Below are 16,670 nucleotides of genomic sequence, written 5' to 3' on the forward strand. Positions count from 1 at the left end.
GTCCCACTCGACCCCCGCGAGGCCAGGAAGGCGGCTTGTGGGCGGGGCTAAGGTGGGGTGGGCCTTAGGCGGGGAGAAGACAGACTCATGATAGGTTGTGGTGGGGGCGGGGATTGGCCATGGGCGGGGCTAAGGCGAAGAGGGGGTGTGGGTGGGGCGGGGTCGGGCGAGAGTGGGGGCGTGGTATAGTGAGGATGGGGCGGGGGCGGGGCGGGGGTCCGGGGCCGGGTCCCGGGTCCCGGCCGGCGCCCGGGCCGGGGCCGCGGCGAGGACCAGGCCGCTTGCAATGGAGACCCGGAACTGCGGCCCTAGGAGCCGAGGGGCGACTGTCGGCCCGACCCAGTTTGCCCGACTTCGGAGGACATTGATCCTGGCTTCCTTCTTCCAAAGCCTTCAAAGAGACCAGAGCACCTTGCAGGAAAACCCGGAGGGAGGTCTGGACCTCCTGTCGCAAGATGCGCCCCCCGCCCCCCCGCCGCCCGCTCCTGGATCTAGGCCGGACCAAACGGTCGTTCCCCTAAACCTCCGGTGTCATCCCGCCCTCCATCACCCAGCACCGCCTCCCCTCCGGGTACAACTTCGCTGCCCGCGGCCGGCCCTGCTAAGCGGCCTGTGCCGGTGCGCCCAGGTGAGGGACTGACGTATGCGGAACAACCAAGAGCAGCTGGAGAAATGCCCTGAGAATGGGGCAGAGCCCAGGGGGTTGAGCTTTCTTTGAAGGGTGGTTCGATCTGCCTCTAGCAGGAGGGCCAGGTATGGAAGATAGAGTTCATCCCAGACCCCAGAAAGTTTGCCGGGATGCAGCCGTTGGCCCCTCCTTTCCAAATCCCGAAGCCCACCCCTGGGCCTGCGCTAGCACTGTCGCGGATGAGGCTGGAGAGCATAGGTCCTGCGCGCAGGCAGGGTACCTGGGAGAGCCATGCGGCGCTGGGTTTCGGCGCGGGTAATTGCAACGCTGCCCACCTGGGCATGGTGGATAAAATCTTGGGCTCGGGTCTGGCCCTGTCACTACACCAGGACAACCCCCAGGACACGACTAGCCCCAGCAGTACATTTCCAAAAAGGGATGTATTGGGTCTAGAATAACACCGGGGGGCCCGGCCGCAGACAGTCCCAGAAGGGCTTTGCACACCCTCCACCGCATCCGCCGGAAGGGAGGAGGCTGGACCCCTCCCGGAGCCCTTCCACTCTCGGGGAGGGAGTCTTAGGAGGAATGTGCGCCTACATCCACTTTAAGGAAGAGAAACGCGTTCTGGATGGAGCGATGTCTGCCAGGGCCCCCTGCCTGCCCATCGCGCAGACGCAGAGCGATTTCAGTTCCCCTTTCCTCATCTGGTGACTTGCAGGCTTGGTCCACCGACCTGGCAGTGCCTACGGAGCTGGCAGGTTTCTGTCTTTTCCAAATAAGACTTTTCCGTCTCCATAGCCCCCTTTGGGTATACAGACACTGACATAATCTGTATCTTGGGCCAAAACAACTTCTTAGTCAGGAGAGCAGGCACATGGTGAAATGGGGGAAAGATGGTCAATTCACATCAAAGACCAATCTGTTTGGTATATAAAGAGCTCTTACAATTCAATAAGAAAGGCCAACATAGAAAACTGGGCAAAGGCTAGGAAAATAAGCTTCACTACAAAGGAATGAAACATGGTTTATAAACATAAGGAAAATTACTTAACCCCACCCATAATATGATAAATATAAATTAAAACTATTCTGAGGGACCACTTTTTACCTATCAGCCTGGGGGAAAATGGCACCACGCTATGAAGGCAAGGCTGTTTGGAAACAGGAATCCTCAGTACTTTATACTTGGGGAGGGTAAGTGGATAACAAGACCTAGAAGGAAAATCTGACAGGATATCTTAAAGTCAAAATGCATATTCTCTTTGACCTAATAATTTGACTTTCATTATTCTTGCTGTACTTTATTAGCCTGCTTCTTCTGTTTTTCCTAATACTGACATTGGGGGTTTCAGCTGCAACTTCTTGAGATGAAGAATCTTCCCTAATTCCTGTTCACACTTTTGCTGCTATGGGCCTCCTGGTGATAAAGAATCAAGGAACTTCTGCAGAACTGCTTTTAGTTCAGATGGAGTAAAATCGAAAAACTCTGCAATATCCTTTACACATGGTGACCTTTAATGGTGAATGTTCTCAATCCTTGCTAGAAAAATGAAAAGTAACAGGAAGTTTTGGCTTTTCAGCTTTATTTACAGTTGTTTTGATCAGAACAATATATATGCATTGGGTTAAGTTGTGCGGTAAACTAATTTTTTATAGAGGGGGAAGTGGATTTAAAAAAGAAACCAAGTTCATTTTTTGATTTCCCTATTTACAAATGGGAATTCCTGGGGCAATTTTTGGGGAATTTGAATGATGACTCCTTTTCAGTCTGGCTGGCTTTTGGTTTCACTGATAACCATATTTGGAAACGTGGCCACTTTATGCAGCATCTTGGCTGAACAAGAAGAACATGGAAGGAACAGAGGAAACAAACAGGCAGGGAAGGAACTTTGTTCCCGCCTGACTGGAATTTATCATGTCAGCTGTCCTTGGAGGTGACCGAAGCTGAGAGCAGTTGCGAAAAGATCAGATACGAGAGTTACTCTGATTCTCAGGAAACGTGTGCTGGGAGGGTGGGTCTCACGTACTAGCCGAAAGGCACGGCCTGCTCACCTGTGACCCAGGTGGAACCTTTCCGGCAGCATGTAATCCTCAAATTTTGTGTCCTGGTGGTTTGAATCCCTGCCATAGTCTGGTCCCAAAGGTTAAACCCAAGTACCTCCCTTTCTCTGTCTGCCAGTAGGTGGGCAGGTGAGGTACTAACTCAGAAAAGATAAATAAAGGCAGAGAGGATGAAGTAACGAAACCATGGCTTCAATACTGTCGACTTCGGCTCAGGATAAGATCATGCTGTTATGCTCTTTGGCTGTTTAACTCATTTTTAACGTTAAAAAGAATTTTACATGCAATAGTAGCTTTGTGATTTTAAGTTTCAGAGTGAATGAAAACTAAGGTAAACACAGGGGTAGGAAAGTGCCTAATCATTGCTGTAGGCCCACGGTTTGAGAAATGTCTATGGAATGCTAGAATAATTTGCTTTTTTAAAAGAAATTTATTTTATTGCCCTGAATGGTGTGGCTCAGAGGGTTGGGTATCCCCCTGCAAACGGAAAGGTCACCAGCTCAATTCCCAGTCGGGGCACATGCCTGGGTTGCAGACCAGGTCCCCAGCAGGGGGCGCGCAAGAGGCAACCACACAGGGATGTTTCTCTCCCTCTCTTTCTCCCTCCCTTCCTCTCTGTTTAAAAATAAATAAATAAACTCTTAAAGCACTTGCCTGCTGTTAGACTGGCACAGGTTTGATAATACAATACCCAGGGTTGACAAGGGCAGGGCTTCTAGGAAATACACATCTTTGTACTTTGTTGGCGAGGGTATACAATAGAACAGTTTGAGAGGAAATGAATATGAAAAGTTTTTTTGAGTTTGTGCCTTTTAATCCATTAATCCGGCCTTGAAGAGTATGGTCAGGGTGTCACCCCGACAGGGGCCTGGCCCTGGGTAGGGCGGCCCGAGGCGGCCGGGGCGTGCGGGTTCCTGACTTCATGCAGGGAAGTGTCACAGGAGTCCAGGCGGCTGTGAGGGTGCGTTTGTTAGAGCCGGGGACAGTGAGACAAGGAAGGGCCTAGCGTGGGAGAAGCAACGGGAGGGCCGAGGCGGGGCTGCCTGAGCTCCCTGGGAAGTCGGGGGACAGGGGGAGCCTGGGATGAGATACCCCTGGCCACTGCTCCCCAGAGAGAGAGCATGCCCTGGGCCCTTTGACTTGAATGCCTCTCTCTCTCTTTCTCTAGCTCTCTCTCTCTCCCCTCCTCTCCCTCCCCTGCAGGCGGGAACCTCAGGGCAGGCCTCCGGGGGGACGGCTTCTGCAGGACAGTCATCGCTTCCCCAGGTGCGCCCTTCCAGGGTCGTGGCGTCCACGGACTGGGTCAGCGCTGGGCAGGGGTCTTCAGTCACTGCGGTTGGTTCTGGCCTCGCCCACTTGGTTTTGCCGCTTTTCTGGGCCTGGAGCTGAAACCCAGCTGGGGCCTCGACGTTATCTCCCGGGAGGCGACCTTCTGTCTCTGGCTGTAAAGTGCTCGGCCAGTATGTGCCGCTGCCTGCCTCAGTTTCCCTACTTTACTTGTCCTGGCTTACTGACCTGTCTCAAGGACCTTGGCCCCAGCCGGCTGCTGAGACTGTCAGCACCTCTGAAAGACTGATTTCCTGTCTCCAACTACTCCCGTTTTTAAAAAGCAGCTTCTTGGGGCTCTGCTCTCAATTCCCTGTGCCAAGAATGGGGACGGGAACAGACAGATGGGTGCCAGCCAGGCCCCGGGCCCAGGCTTCACTTCCCTCTCCATCTCTGCCCTCCTACCCCGTCCGGCGCGCAGGCATGGCAGCGCGTGGTCTTGCCCCTCAGGGTGCAGAGGGCCGGCCCTCCCAGGGGCCTGGTCCCCCCACACCCTGTGCTCAGGGGCTAGCTTGGCTGATGTCTCTGGGCCCCCAGCTCCAACCCTTGGTCTGCCCTCAGCGGCCTTGTCCTCTCCTACAGGAGGCAGGAGACGTGTCTAAATGCCCGCACACACTTCCCACATGCAGGCAGCAGTCCAGTGCAAACACGTGCGCATGCGTATGACGTGGCCTCCTCCCTCTAGGATTTCACAATCCAAACAATAGTACAAAGTAGGACGTGCCCATCGCTGTGACAGAGAATTCTCTGCACGTCCAAGGAAGGGGAGGCACATTTGTGTGAAGCTGGAGAGAACTTCAGGTAAATCAAAATAGACAGGGCCTGGGCCGGGTGCCAAGTGAGCCTCCAGGTTTAAAAAAACAAAAACAAAAACCAGCGCCTACAACACAGTAAGAGCTCCTCTGTGTGGTCTCTGCCTCCATTCCCTGGGACCCAGCTCCTCACACTGTGGAGTGTCCGAAGGGACAAGTGTCCTTTTGTGTGCCAATGAGATGGCTGGGGGCTGGGGCTCCCCGCCCCCCATGGAGCAGGACCGCCAAGGGGGAGACGGACTTTGGAGTGAGGCTGCGGGGATACGAGGGGAAAACCAGCCCACAGGATGCGGAGTTAAGTGTGAAGTTTGTCAACTGCAGGGTAGCTTCCTGAGCAGGGCTGGCCCCACGGCCGAGCAGTTCTCATCTGCGGACACCTCTGCGCTCAGAGACCGCGCCTCTGTGCAGCTGCTGCCTCTCGGAGCCTCACTCAGCACAGGGAGCCACGGCGACCTCGGGGGTCTGGGGGCGCCCAGCCGCTCTGGCTGCCTTGATGAAGGCTGCACCCACACATCTCGAGGGAGGCGCACGGAATGCTAAAACATTTAAATGCTGCAATCAGGACTCGGAAAGGAACGGAGCTGGAATTATTGAGGGAAATTTACAAGTTAAATAGCCTAAAAGGCTGCAGATGCAAATGACATTCAATTAGCAGGGACTTGGGGAACACAGGGATGGCTGTCCTTCCTGGAGAAGAAGGTGGTCAGAGAGCACACCACAGGCCAGGAAGGGGGGGCCCCCCAGGCCCCACATTCCTGATGCGGCCTCCCGGGGCTCGAGCGGCGGGGGGGGGGGCGGGGGGGCTGGTTCTGTGCCCAGGTGTCAGAGGGCGCTTAGCATTCTGTCCCCCCAAATACTGGAAGCTCCCCAGTTCTTGTGACAACCAAGAACACCCTCCCCGAAGCCAGCCAAAGCCTTCGTGTCTCGAGTGGGGGCCCACGGGGTGGCAGCTGCTCAGGCGCTCATCACGGCTGCGGGACAGAACTGGAAGGGGACCAGGCTCTCCAGGTTCTGGGCCAGGTGGCCCCACCAGCACGTAGGTTGTGAGCTTTGTGTCACCTGTCACCTATGGGCTGAGCCAGCCCCGCAGGCCTCTCCTGATCCCTGGTGCGGGCCCACGGGCGTGAGGGCAGAGTCCCATGTGCCTTCCGAGGGCCAGGGGGACCTGACCCCCACCTCCCTCATGTCCGCCCACTGATGCTGGGGCTGGGAAACAGCCCAGACAGACAGACAGACAGACAGACCAGCCCGGCAGGCGGAAGGCAGAACGCGGGCGATGCTTTGGAAAAAGCATTAGGCCGGCAGACTTGAGTGGCTTCCGCACCGAGCTCATCGTCTCAAGGCTCTGGAGGCCCGGGGTCCCAAGTCAAGTGTCGGCAGGGATGGGACCCCTCTCATGGCGCAAGGGCAGATCTGCTGCAGGCTTGTCCCTTAGCTTCTGGTGGCTCCTTGGCTGCTGGCAGCAGAACTCAATCGTCACGGGGCATTCTTCTTGTGTGTGTGTGTCTGTCTCTGTGTCCTGTTCCCCTCTTCTTATAAGGACCCCTGACATCCTGGATGGGGGCCACCCTAATGACCTCATTCTAAGTTAACCACCTGCAAAGACCCCCATTGCCAAATAAAGTCACATTCACCGGTGTTGGAGGTTAGGACTTCAGCATCGTTTGTGGGGACCAATTCAACCTACAAGGCTGTGACCCTACGCAAGTGTCCCTGGCAAGCTCTGTGTGTGTGTGAGGCTTCGGGCCGGCCCCTGAGGAGCTGACCCCCGCCATACCTCGCTGCCAGCCACCTGATGTAAAACAGAGTGCCCGAGTCGCTCTGAACCGAACCCACGTTTTACGGGGCCCCGTTCCCTCTGGGAGCTGGCTGTCGACCTCCAAGCGCTGCTGGGGACTCGCTGGCAGGGGCGTCCCAAGGACCCTGGCCTGGGGAACAGGGCGGTGAACGTGCAGAGCGGATGTAATTGCTTTCAGCACTTACGTCCCCCACGTGAGTTTCAAATGCAGATCCTGAAGTCCACTCTGGCCCACTGTCCCCTCCTCCCTCAGGGGACACCCGTGGCGGCCCCTGGGCTGAGCAGCTGAGTGCGGGCGACCTTCAGAGGCAAGGCTGCCTCTCCTCACTGAGCACAGGGAGGAAAGAGCCCGGGGATGGGCCAGGGTGGTCCCCGAGACCTGAGTGTGAAGCCCAGCTCTGTCGTCCATGAGCAGTGTGACCTTGGGCGGGTCCCATCCCCAGTCCGGCCTCCGCTCCAAGGCTGGGTGGCTCTAAGCCCCCTCCCCGCGCTGAACTTCTGACTCTAGGCGGAGGGCGGGTGGGTGGTAAGGAACCCTCACAGGGCGGCTCACACAAGGAGGGTCCCCTGCCTCTCAGTTCCCGAGAGGAGCCTTCCTCTACCTGCTTATCCGTCTTCACCTGGCGCCTCTTGGGAGTGGCAGGTCAGGCTGCACAGCGGGGCATTGTTTTCTCCATGGGAAGCCTCGGATAAGGAGCTGGGTCAGGACCAGCGTCTGTGATAGCGTCCCGCCTCACCCACGGAAAACCTCACCTTCCCACTCCAGCCAGGGTACAGCGCGCACATGCACACACACAACGCACGGGTTCATGACAAGCTCCATGTCTCCCTGATGTGAACTGTCTAGCTCCCCACCCCGCCCCCGTCTGCTCATCCGTTACAGTTCACTTCACCTCCTCCATGAAGTCTCCCTGGATACAACTTCATGCAGCCAAATTAATGCAGCATCAGGCCCCACCCCAATTTCAGCCAGGGGGCTCAAGGCCTGCCCTGTGTTAGGATAAAATAAAGGCCTTATCAGATAGGAAACACCTCAATTGTTCGCCTCTCATGCATCCTTTCTCAGGAAGTTACTGTATTCGATCAAAATGGGAGAATACAAGGGACCCAGGGAACTGCGGCTGCCACGGTGGGAGGGGGCAGGGCCCCTGCAGGCGGCGGCTGGGCCCCGGACAGGGACCTGCCCCTTCCCATGGGGTGCAGCGGCAGGGCCTGCGGACGAGCTGTTCGAGATCCCGGAATCCACAGACACCTGCCGCGTCTGAATTTGTCGAAGGGAGATTTACACAACTAGGGAAGAATCTGGTGATAGAATGGCGATAAACGTGCAGGGAACTGAGCAAAAGAACGCGCAAGAGAATCGCTAAGCCCAGAGGAAATAGAACGCTGCAGCAGAAAGGAAAACAGTTCCTCACACGTAGTTCAAGGTCATCTGTGACCCCTAGTGACCTAATCGGTCAACGCAAGTGCCGAAAACGACCTAACCCAAAATCAGATGTAACTGGTAGGGTGAGAAGACCGGAAGTGTGGGGGATGGGGCGGGGGGTGGAGCCATTTCTTCCTGTCCATCCTCAGTAGAAAACACCTAAACTGGGAACGCTGAGACTGTCAGTCTGAGACATGCAGGTAAATAATCAAAGAATCAGCGGGAAGAGTTCAGAGTGGAGAAGCGGAAACTGCTTTTTCTTACAAACCTATAACCGTACCACTTTAAACGTGGTAAGATTACAAAAAGCGAGGCCCCACAGAGTAGTTTGGCTGGGCGGGGTTCGTGGGTGTGGGCCGGGCCTACACCTTCCCCCAGAGGGTTCCCTAGCAAGCTAGAGGGCTGGAACCCCGCGTCACCCCGCTCTGCCCTGTCATTCACACCCAGGACTGGAGAAGCCCTGTGTGGCGTGGGGGCTGGCTCGGGTTTGGAGCACCCCGTTTGCGGGGCGGGTGCTCCGCAGAGCCTTGGGAGCACTCCAGGGTGTCATCCCCACGATGGCCACCAGGTGGCGCCAGAGCCCGCGCCAGCCGGCTGCCTCCCAGATTCCCGGGTCTAACCCAGGGAGAGAGACCCAGGCCAGGCTCCAGGTGTGGCTCTCTGGCCCGGGCTTGGGCATCCCCAGGAGAAAATTGGTTTCAAGAGAAATTTTCTTCTCTTAAAAAGATATTATTTATTTATTCTAGAGAGAGGGGAAGGGAGGGAGAAAAATAGAGAAATATCAGTGTGGTTGCCTAACTGGGGACCTGGCCGGCAACCCAGGTGTGTGCCCTGGCTGGAAATCGAACTGGTGACCCTTTGGTTCTCAGGCCGGCATTCAATCCTTGGCGCCACACCAGCCAGGGAGGAAATTTTCAAATGTATACAAAAGCAGATTGAGCCGTATGACGAAAAGGTTCATTCAATTCCCCCCCCCCCACGCCCTCCTAAATGCTGAATTCAATGCGCGGCCCTTGGTAACGTTCTCATTCAATCAGCTTCTCCCAGGCCCTCATCTTAGACTAGCCACTCTCATTCTAGACCTCTTAGCTCACTCCTTTGCTCTCTGGACACATATCAGTATGTGCTGAGCGCCTACAGCGTGCTGGGTGCTAGGGATGCCACTGCGAGCCCTGCTCCCGCTGGGTTTCTGGAGAAGACACAATCCAACAAGGGCCATGTGGGTTTCCAGCGGGCAGCTCAGGGTGTTTCGGGAACCTGGTGTCCGCCTTCCGACGAGCGGGGCTTTACCAGGTGCCACGTGGGCTCCCCTGACCTGTTCAGTGCCAGCCAGGGGACCCCTGGGACCTCTCCGGGGGCCCCCCCTTCCCCAGCTCATTCCCTGACACCCTGCCGAGGATGTTTGTCCCCCACACCTTCCCTTCCCCTCTTCCGGTCTCCTCTCTCCCCTGGGCCTCGCTGCTCTGTCTTCCCCAGCCTCTTCCCAGCCTCTGGCCCACACACTGCACAGCAGGGGCCATGGGAACCTGAGAGGGCGCCTTGCAGCTCAGCCACCAGGAGAGCCTCTGAGTCAGTCAGACCAGTCACCTACAGCTGATGGGTCACTTCGTACTAAAGGCCCCAGGGCTGACTGGCAACCGTAGGGACAAAGGGGAAAGTGGGAAGGCTGGGCCCGTCAGCCCCCCTCCTGGCCTCCCCAACGCGTTCCCCTCCCCCCCCAAAGGGGCCCACCGCACTTTTTGTAAATGAGGAAACTGAGGCTTAGGGAGGTGGCTTAGTTTCCCGTGGCAGCTGGAACACATTCCCTCGCCCAACGCTGGTGGCTGAGAACAACTGAAACGCGTTCTCTCCCAGCTCTGGAGACCGGAGGTTTGCAAGGTGTCGGCAGGGCTGTGCTCCCTCCGGAGGCTCGAGGGACAGTGTGCTCCTTACCCGTTCCAGCTTCCGGCGGCAGCTGGCACTCGGCGACCTGTGGCCACATCACTCTCATCTTCAAGGCCAGCGTCTTCGGTGTCGCAGCCTCACTTCACAGCGCCCTCTGCTCTGCGTGTGGGTTGTCTCCTTCCGCCTCACTCTTATAAAGTCACTCGTGACTCCACTCGGGGCCACCCAGGTCGTCCAAGATAGTGTCTCCACCTCAAGATCCTTAACTAAGTCACATCTGCAAAGCCCCTTTTCTGAATAAGGAAGCACTTACCGGTTCCATCGATCAAGACCTGATATCTCTGGGGCCATTATCACGCTACCACTGGCCGATAAGTCCCTTGATTGGTGTCACAGCTGATTAAGTGTCTGCCAGGCTGACAAACCCATGCTTTTATTCTCTCGGGCCCTGGAAGTCTCCACTCTGCGGCCGCCCATTCTCCACAGTGTGGTCCCTTCTCCGCCCTGTTGAGGGTCCCACGAGTGCCTGTCCCAGCCCAAGTCAGGAAGCCTTCTGAGAGCACCCCTGCTGAGGGTCCCGGCACCTGCAGGGACACCGTGCAGAGCGACGGAAAGCATCTTCCCATCCGTCACTGGTGCCTTCACACCGCAGGTGTTTATTGATTGTCACCTCTCAGCAGTGCCTGGCTCAGGGAACTCCCGACTGGGCCCTGTCTCTTCCTTCTCCTGTGTCTCCAAAACCAGACCAGAAAGAAGAACCAGTGTGGGATCAAACACTGAAGAAATGACTCGGTCGTTGCTCAGCAATTGCTGGTAATAGCACCACCAGGGGCGGGGTGGGGGGGCGGGTGGAGGAAAGAGACAGCGTGCGCCCTCTGGTGGTAGAGCAACACACCGCATCCCAGAGGGGCAGCCAGCAAGATCCCGGCTGCGGGAAACCCCAGAGCTCAAACGCCGGGGTTCCTTCCCACATGCCCGCACACCCGCACACGCACAGGCACGCGCACACACACGCACAGGTACATAAGCACAGGTACGTGCACACAGAGCTAAGAAATCTATAGGGTAAAAGAGACTTAACCTGTGACTTCTATGTGCATTCAAACAAGATGTTTTAAAAATGACATTAATAAAGCAATTCGATATTTAAAAATGGAATATTTGATGAAATTAAAAAGGTATTGGTAATTTTTTAGATGTGACGATGGTGTTATGGCTATATACTTTTAATGAAATTTAGATGTTTTATATTTATATGTGTATTTAAATATATTGTGTATTTCAATATATTTTATAAAAATATTTCAAAGCTTAACATATTTTCATGTCTTATATCTTGTATATTTTAAATTATTTAAAATATTTTGTATTTTTGTAATTTGAGTATTTTAAAATACTTTATACAAATTGTTATTAAAATATTTGATATTTTATTTTCAAACATTTTTGCAAAAATAAGCCTTTACCTTTTAGACATACACACTGAAATATTTATAAATGAAATACTATTACGTCGGGGATTTTCTGTAAGATAATACAAGGAAGGGGGTGGGTTGAAGCATAGATGAGACAAGACTGGTGTGAATCATTGAATCTTGCATGCAGGTGCGTTAGACTAGCCGGTTAACTTGTGTATATGTTTAAATTTTTTCATAAAAAAAGTTTAAAAAAATATTTAAAGGCAAAAGGCATAAGGTCTCTTCGAGAGCTGTCAGTCACCTAAGCGCACTTAGGTGTTTCCTGTTCAATTCTTTTCCTGGGGTTTCCCGCCTCCCACCTGTTCCCACCAGCTCTCCGCTGGTGAGTCATCTTCCCACAGGGCCCACTAGGGGGCGCTGAGCCAGGCTTGCTGAGGCTGAGCTGCCAGTAAACTCGAATCTGGAGGCCCCGCGGGGGCTCCATCTACGCTTAACCGAAAGGGTCCCTCTAGACTGAAGCCGTAGGGAGGGTGATAAAGTTCCTCATCACAATCTTTCCACCAGCACACTCCACCCCGTCCCACCCCAGCCTCCTTTGGCACCTTCCTGATAGAATTCTTACTGTTGGAAGAGCAAAGAGCACCCCAGTACTGGACTGATGCGTCACACCGTCCCCTTCCTGCTTGGACCAGAGAGACACAGTGGAACTCAGCTCACCTCCACAGGTGCTGCTGAGGTGAGAAGCGGGGACTTCCCCAGTTGCACCAGGAGTCTTCTAAAATCAGAGATTCCGGGCTCCGGAGGGAAGGTTGTGATTTCCATGGGATGTTGGGGATATATATCTATATCTACCCATATACAAATAAATAAGGATTGATCGATTGATTGAGAAGTCCCACAATCTACAATTGACAAGCTAGAGGTCCAACAGAGCTGATGGTGTTATGTCCCAGGCCCAGGGCAGAAGATCAATGTCCCAGCTCAGCCAGCGGGCCAGCCAGGGAGCAAACTCTCCATTATGCTGCCTTTTTGTTTCTTTCAGGGCTCCCTTGGCTTGGATGAGGCCCACCCACATTGAGGAAGGCTATCTGGTTTATTCAGTCTACTGATTCCAATGTTAATCTCATCCAGAAACACCCAGAATAATGTGTAACCAAATGACCTGGGCACCCAATGACCCATTCAAGTTCATTGACCACAATTCAAAATTGTTATCAAGTTCATAAGAAAAATTAACCATCACAGAGGGTGATAGATACATAATTTCATCATCTTGATTGTGGCAATGGTTTCACAACAAATATATGTGTCCGTTTCCCCCTCTGGTAACATTGTGTAAAACCCTGGTACAATATACAGTTGCACTAGTTACCAGTGGCTACTGAAACAAATTACCACCAGGTGGGCTGTTTAGAGGACTAGAAATGTATTCTCTCACAATTCTAGAGGCCTGAAGTCCTACATCAAGGTGTCGGCAGGGCCGTGCTCCGTCTGGAGGCTCTCGGGGCTCGATGGTCCTTCCCTCTTCCAGCGTCGGATGGCTCATCAGCTGAGTGTTTCTCTGCCGTGTCTTCACACCCCCTTTCCCCGTGTGTGCGTGCGTGTGCGTGTAATCTCCTTCTGCCCCTCTCTCCTAAGGTCTTTTGTGATGGCATTTAGAGCCCAGCCAGGTAAGCCAGGATAATCCCATTTCAAGATCCTTAATTAATTACATCAGCAAAGATATTTCAAATAAGTTAATACCAAGAGGTTCAGGGCATTAGGACATGGGCATATCTTTGGGGGCTATTGTTTGGCTCTTGAGTTTTGTCACAGGTTTTTTCTGCAGTAATTGATGTGATTACGTGATTTTTCTTCTTTAGCCTCTTACTATGGTAGGTTACATCGATCGATTATTTCACATTCATTGATTTTTAAATATCGAACCAGCTTTGCATGCCTGGAATGAACATCCCATGTATGTTTCTTACCTGTTGTCTGTGTTTCTCATTTGAAGGTAACTTCCAAGTGGACAGAAACCTTTTGGTTCATTGTTATCTCCCAGTGCCTAAAACAATGCCAGGCATAGGTAAGCACTCAATACTTGCTTGTCAAATGAATGAAAGAGCAGTGAAGAGGGGGAGGGAATTCCTAAAATTATATTGAAAGGAAATTTCAGGACAACAGGTGTGGCAGTCAGTCCAGGCTGGAGTTGGTCTGCTCAGAGTGGCCTCGGGGGCCAGGAAGAAGCCTGGGAGGTGTGCACTTGAATCCCAGCTCTGCCATGTGCTCGCTCTGTGGCCTCAGACAAGCCACTTGACCTCTCTGAGCTTCACATTGTCTCTTCTGTACATGCAAATAATAACATTCATTCTGCAGGGCTGCTGAGAAGACCCGACACAGATACACTACTGTACACGTTGTGAAGGCGAGAAAATAGGTCCTTACTTCTTTCTCCTAGCATTTAAAAAAAATTTTGAATTGTGGTAAAATGCAAATAACAAAATTTACCATCTGAACCATTGAAGCCCGCAGTTCCGTGGCTGTGATATTAAGCGCGTTCCTATTGCTGGGCAGCCTCACCACCACCATCCCCAGGACTTCCGCATCTCCTGCAACAGAAGCTCTGTCCCCATTTAACACAAGCTCCTCAATCAACCTCCACTCCATCTCTGTCCCCTCTGGCACTGGTACTGGCCTCTGTGACTGCTCTTGTTCCCTTCCACCTGGTGCAGGGAGTTGTTTACTAATCGCCCCCATCCGGTGGAGAGGTGTCTCTTTCATCCTTGCCCCGCGGAGCTCCGGCCGTCCGGCTTCTGCCACCGTAATACAGGCTCCGGGAAGAAAGGTGACTTGACTGTGGGAAATTAACAAAGGCTCGCAAATGGGCCGTAGCCAAAGGCACGCGGCTCAGTGGCCTGAGTGTGCATAGTGGGTGCTCAGAATATATGGAAAATTGAAATGAGGGCTACAGATGATTTTTGTAAACTTTTACTTATTTTCTGAATGGGTGCAATGTTCTACATTCAAGAGCTGCAGACAGTAAACCTCCCTCCACGCCCCGCGCCTCCCAGCCCCTCACCAGAGGCAGCCTCCACGGCCAGGGTCTTTGGTATCTGCCCTGGCAGAGGACTGCGCGCGTGTGAGTGCGCATGCGTCTGTGTTCACACACGCACACATTAGCACGCCCTGCTTTTCTCACTACCTTACGTTGAGATCCTTCTCTATCTCTACACAGCGAGGTTCGCCATCCGTCGAGAGCATTCGTTGAATGGCGTATTTTTCTTGTCATCTGTTTATCCTGCTCCTATCACCTGGTTACACTGGCCACACCATTTATTTAATCTGCCGCCTGTTGATGAACATACACAGGCTGTTCCAAATTCTGGCTGGACTAGGGGCGACGCAGGCGCAGCCTCAGGCCCTTCGCCTCTGGCCCGGCCCACCCCGCCTCCGCGCCGCCTTCCCCGGGCCTGCCCTGCCGGCCCCTCCGCTGCCACGGCCCAGCCGCCTGCATCCTCCTCCAAACGCCCCCCAGCCCTACTGTGTGCCAGGCCTGTGCCGGCCCCCTGGGGCGTCCAGGCCGAGAGGCCCCGGCCCCACCCTCCCGGAGCTCCCAGGCCAGAGGAGAGATGAACGAGGGAACAGTGACTTAAAATCCGGGTGTTAAGGGCTGGGACAGAGGTGGCTGCTTGTCCACCTGAGAGTCACCAAGAAGCGCTTTGGGCTTAATCCCCAGTCATCACACCCCTCGTGCCGGCTGCCTGGGCGACTTCCTCCCCTACCGTGGGCGGGTCAGAGGAGGCGGCCCACCCACACGGCCGCACGGCCTGCCGGTCTGGGCCAGGCCTAGGCCGGCTCCCTGCTGCTGCCCCCACGGGTCCTGCCTGCCCGCGCTCCCCCTGGGGCCTCTCCGATGACCCACGACCGCCCCTGCCCACCCCTCATGCCAGGACCACTCTGCTCACCTTCAAACCTCACCACCTGTCCCATCGGTAAGGCCCATTTTGCAAAGCTTATTCCAGCAAGTCAATCGCTGGGGAAGGGGAGAGGGGAGGGGCCGGGGGCACGGGGGTGGGTGCTGTCTGAACGGACTCTCCTCGGTCCAGAGACGTGACGCGCCCGCGCTGACCTCGGGCCCCAGGGCCCGCGCCGCGGGGAGCCATTCACGCCCCCTCACACCCTGCTATTCCGACGGCTCTCCACCTGTCCCCCAGGTCACAGAGAGAGGCCCCCCCACCTTAGAATATCCACCGCCGCTGCCTTCCCTGCTTCGCCAGGAGTCCCTGGTTAAGAGGACAGCGTTCCCAGCACGGGCAGCGCGGACTCACGTCCCCCCGGGAGAAGGCGCACGGGAACAGGTGGGATGAAGGTAAGCGATGCGGCAAAAAGCCCACAGGGGGTCCTCTGAGGCGCCAGGGGTACGAGGGCACGGGAAATACGGACACGGTGCCAGAGGGCCCGGGGAGGGACTGAGCGCGTCTTCCCAGGGCTGAGCCCGGGGGGCTTCTGGCCGGTTTAATGTCGACATATTTAAAAAGGCCTGTAAAGCAGCATTCTCCACAGTGGCCAGGAGGTGGAAGCAACCCAGCTGTGCACGGAGAGGTGAATGGGAAAGCGAGATGCGCTCTGTACACACACAGACGTCGTCGACACACGTGCAGTGGAATCCTAGCCTCAAAAGGAAAGAAATTCTGACACAGGCTTCGAGGTGGATGAACCTTGAGGGTGTTCGACCAACTGAAATAAGCCAGACACAAAAGGATAAACACTAACTGATTCCACTGATGTGAGGTGCTCAGAGTAGTCAGGGTCCCAGACGGGGGCCCATGGCGTGGCCAGAGCCCCCTGGTCTGGCTAGACGTCCAGAAAGGGCTTCTCCTGTCTGTTGGAGTCCCTGCGGCGACATGAGTAAAGCCGACTAGGGGCCTAGAGGAGACCACGAGTGAGCGCACAGAGAGGGGGGGCCATCGGGCAGAGCCTGACTCTGAACCTGGAGTGGAAGGTAAGCGGCCCAGCACCCCGCCAAGGTGCGTGTGCATGTGCGCGTGTGTGGCCCCGAAGCGGGGACGGTCTGGGGCCCCCCAGAGGGCTCTGGCGTCCTGTGTGATTCCGTGGGCGCGCAGGTGCACCCGCGCACCTAAGGCGCCTCTGGGCACAGGCTGCAGAGCGCAACGGCCCGGCCCGGGCCCCCGCGGTGCGCCCAGCGCGGCGGTCGCGTGCTCGGCTGGACGGGGCGACGCCGCCTGCTCTGATCCCTAACTCATTATTAAGCTCCTCGCTCTTTGCAGACGCTCCCTGCGCCTCCCCCGCTCGGGGCTGCAGCGGCGCAGGCGCC

The sequence above is a fragment of the Pteronotus mesoamericanus genome, unplaced genomic scaffold (assembly GCF_021234165.1).
Source record: "Pteronotus mesoamericanus isolate MK-2021 breed Mesoamerican mustached bat unplaced genomic scaffold, CSHL_Meso_final scaffold_409, whole genome shotgun sequence".
NCBI lineage: Eukaryota > Metazoa > Chordata > Mammalia > Chiroptera > Mormoopidae > Pteronotus > Pteronotus mesoamericanus.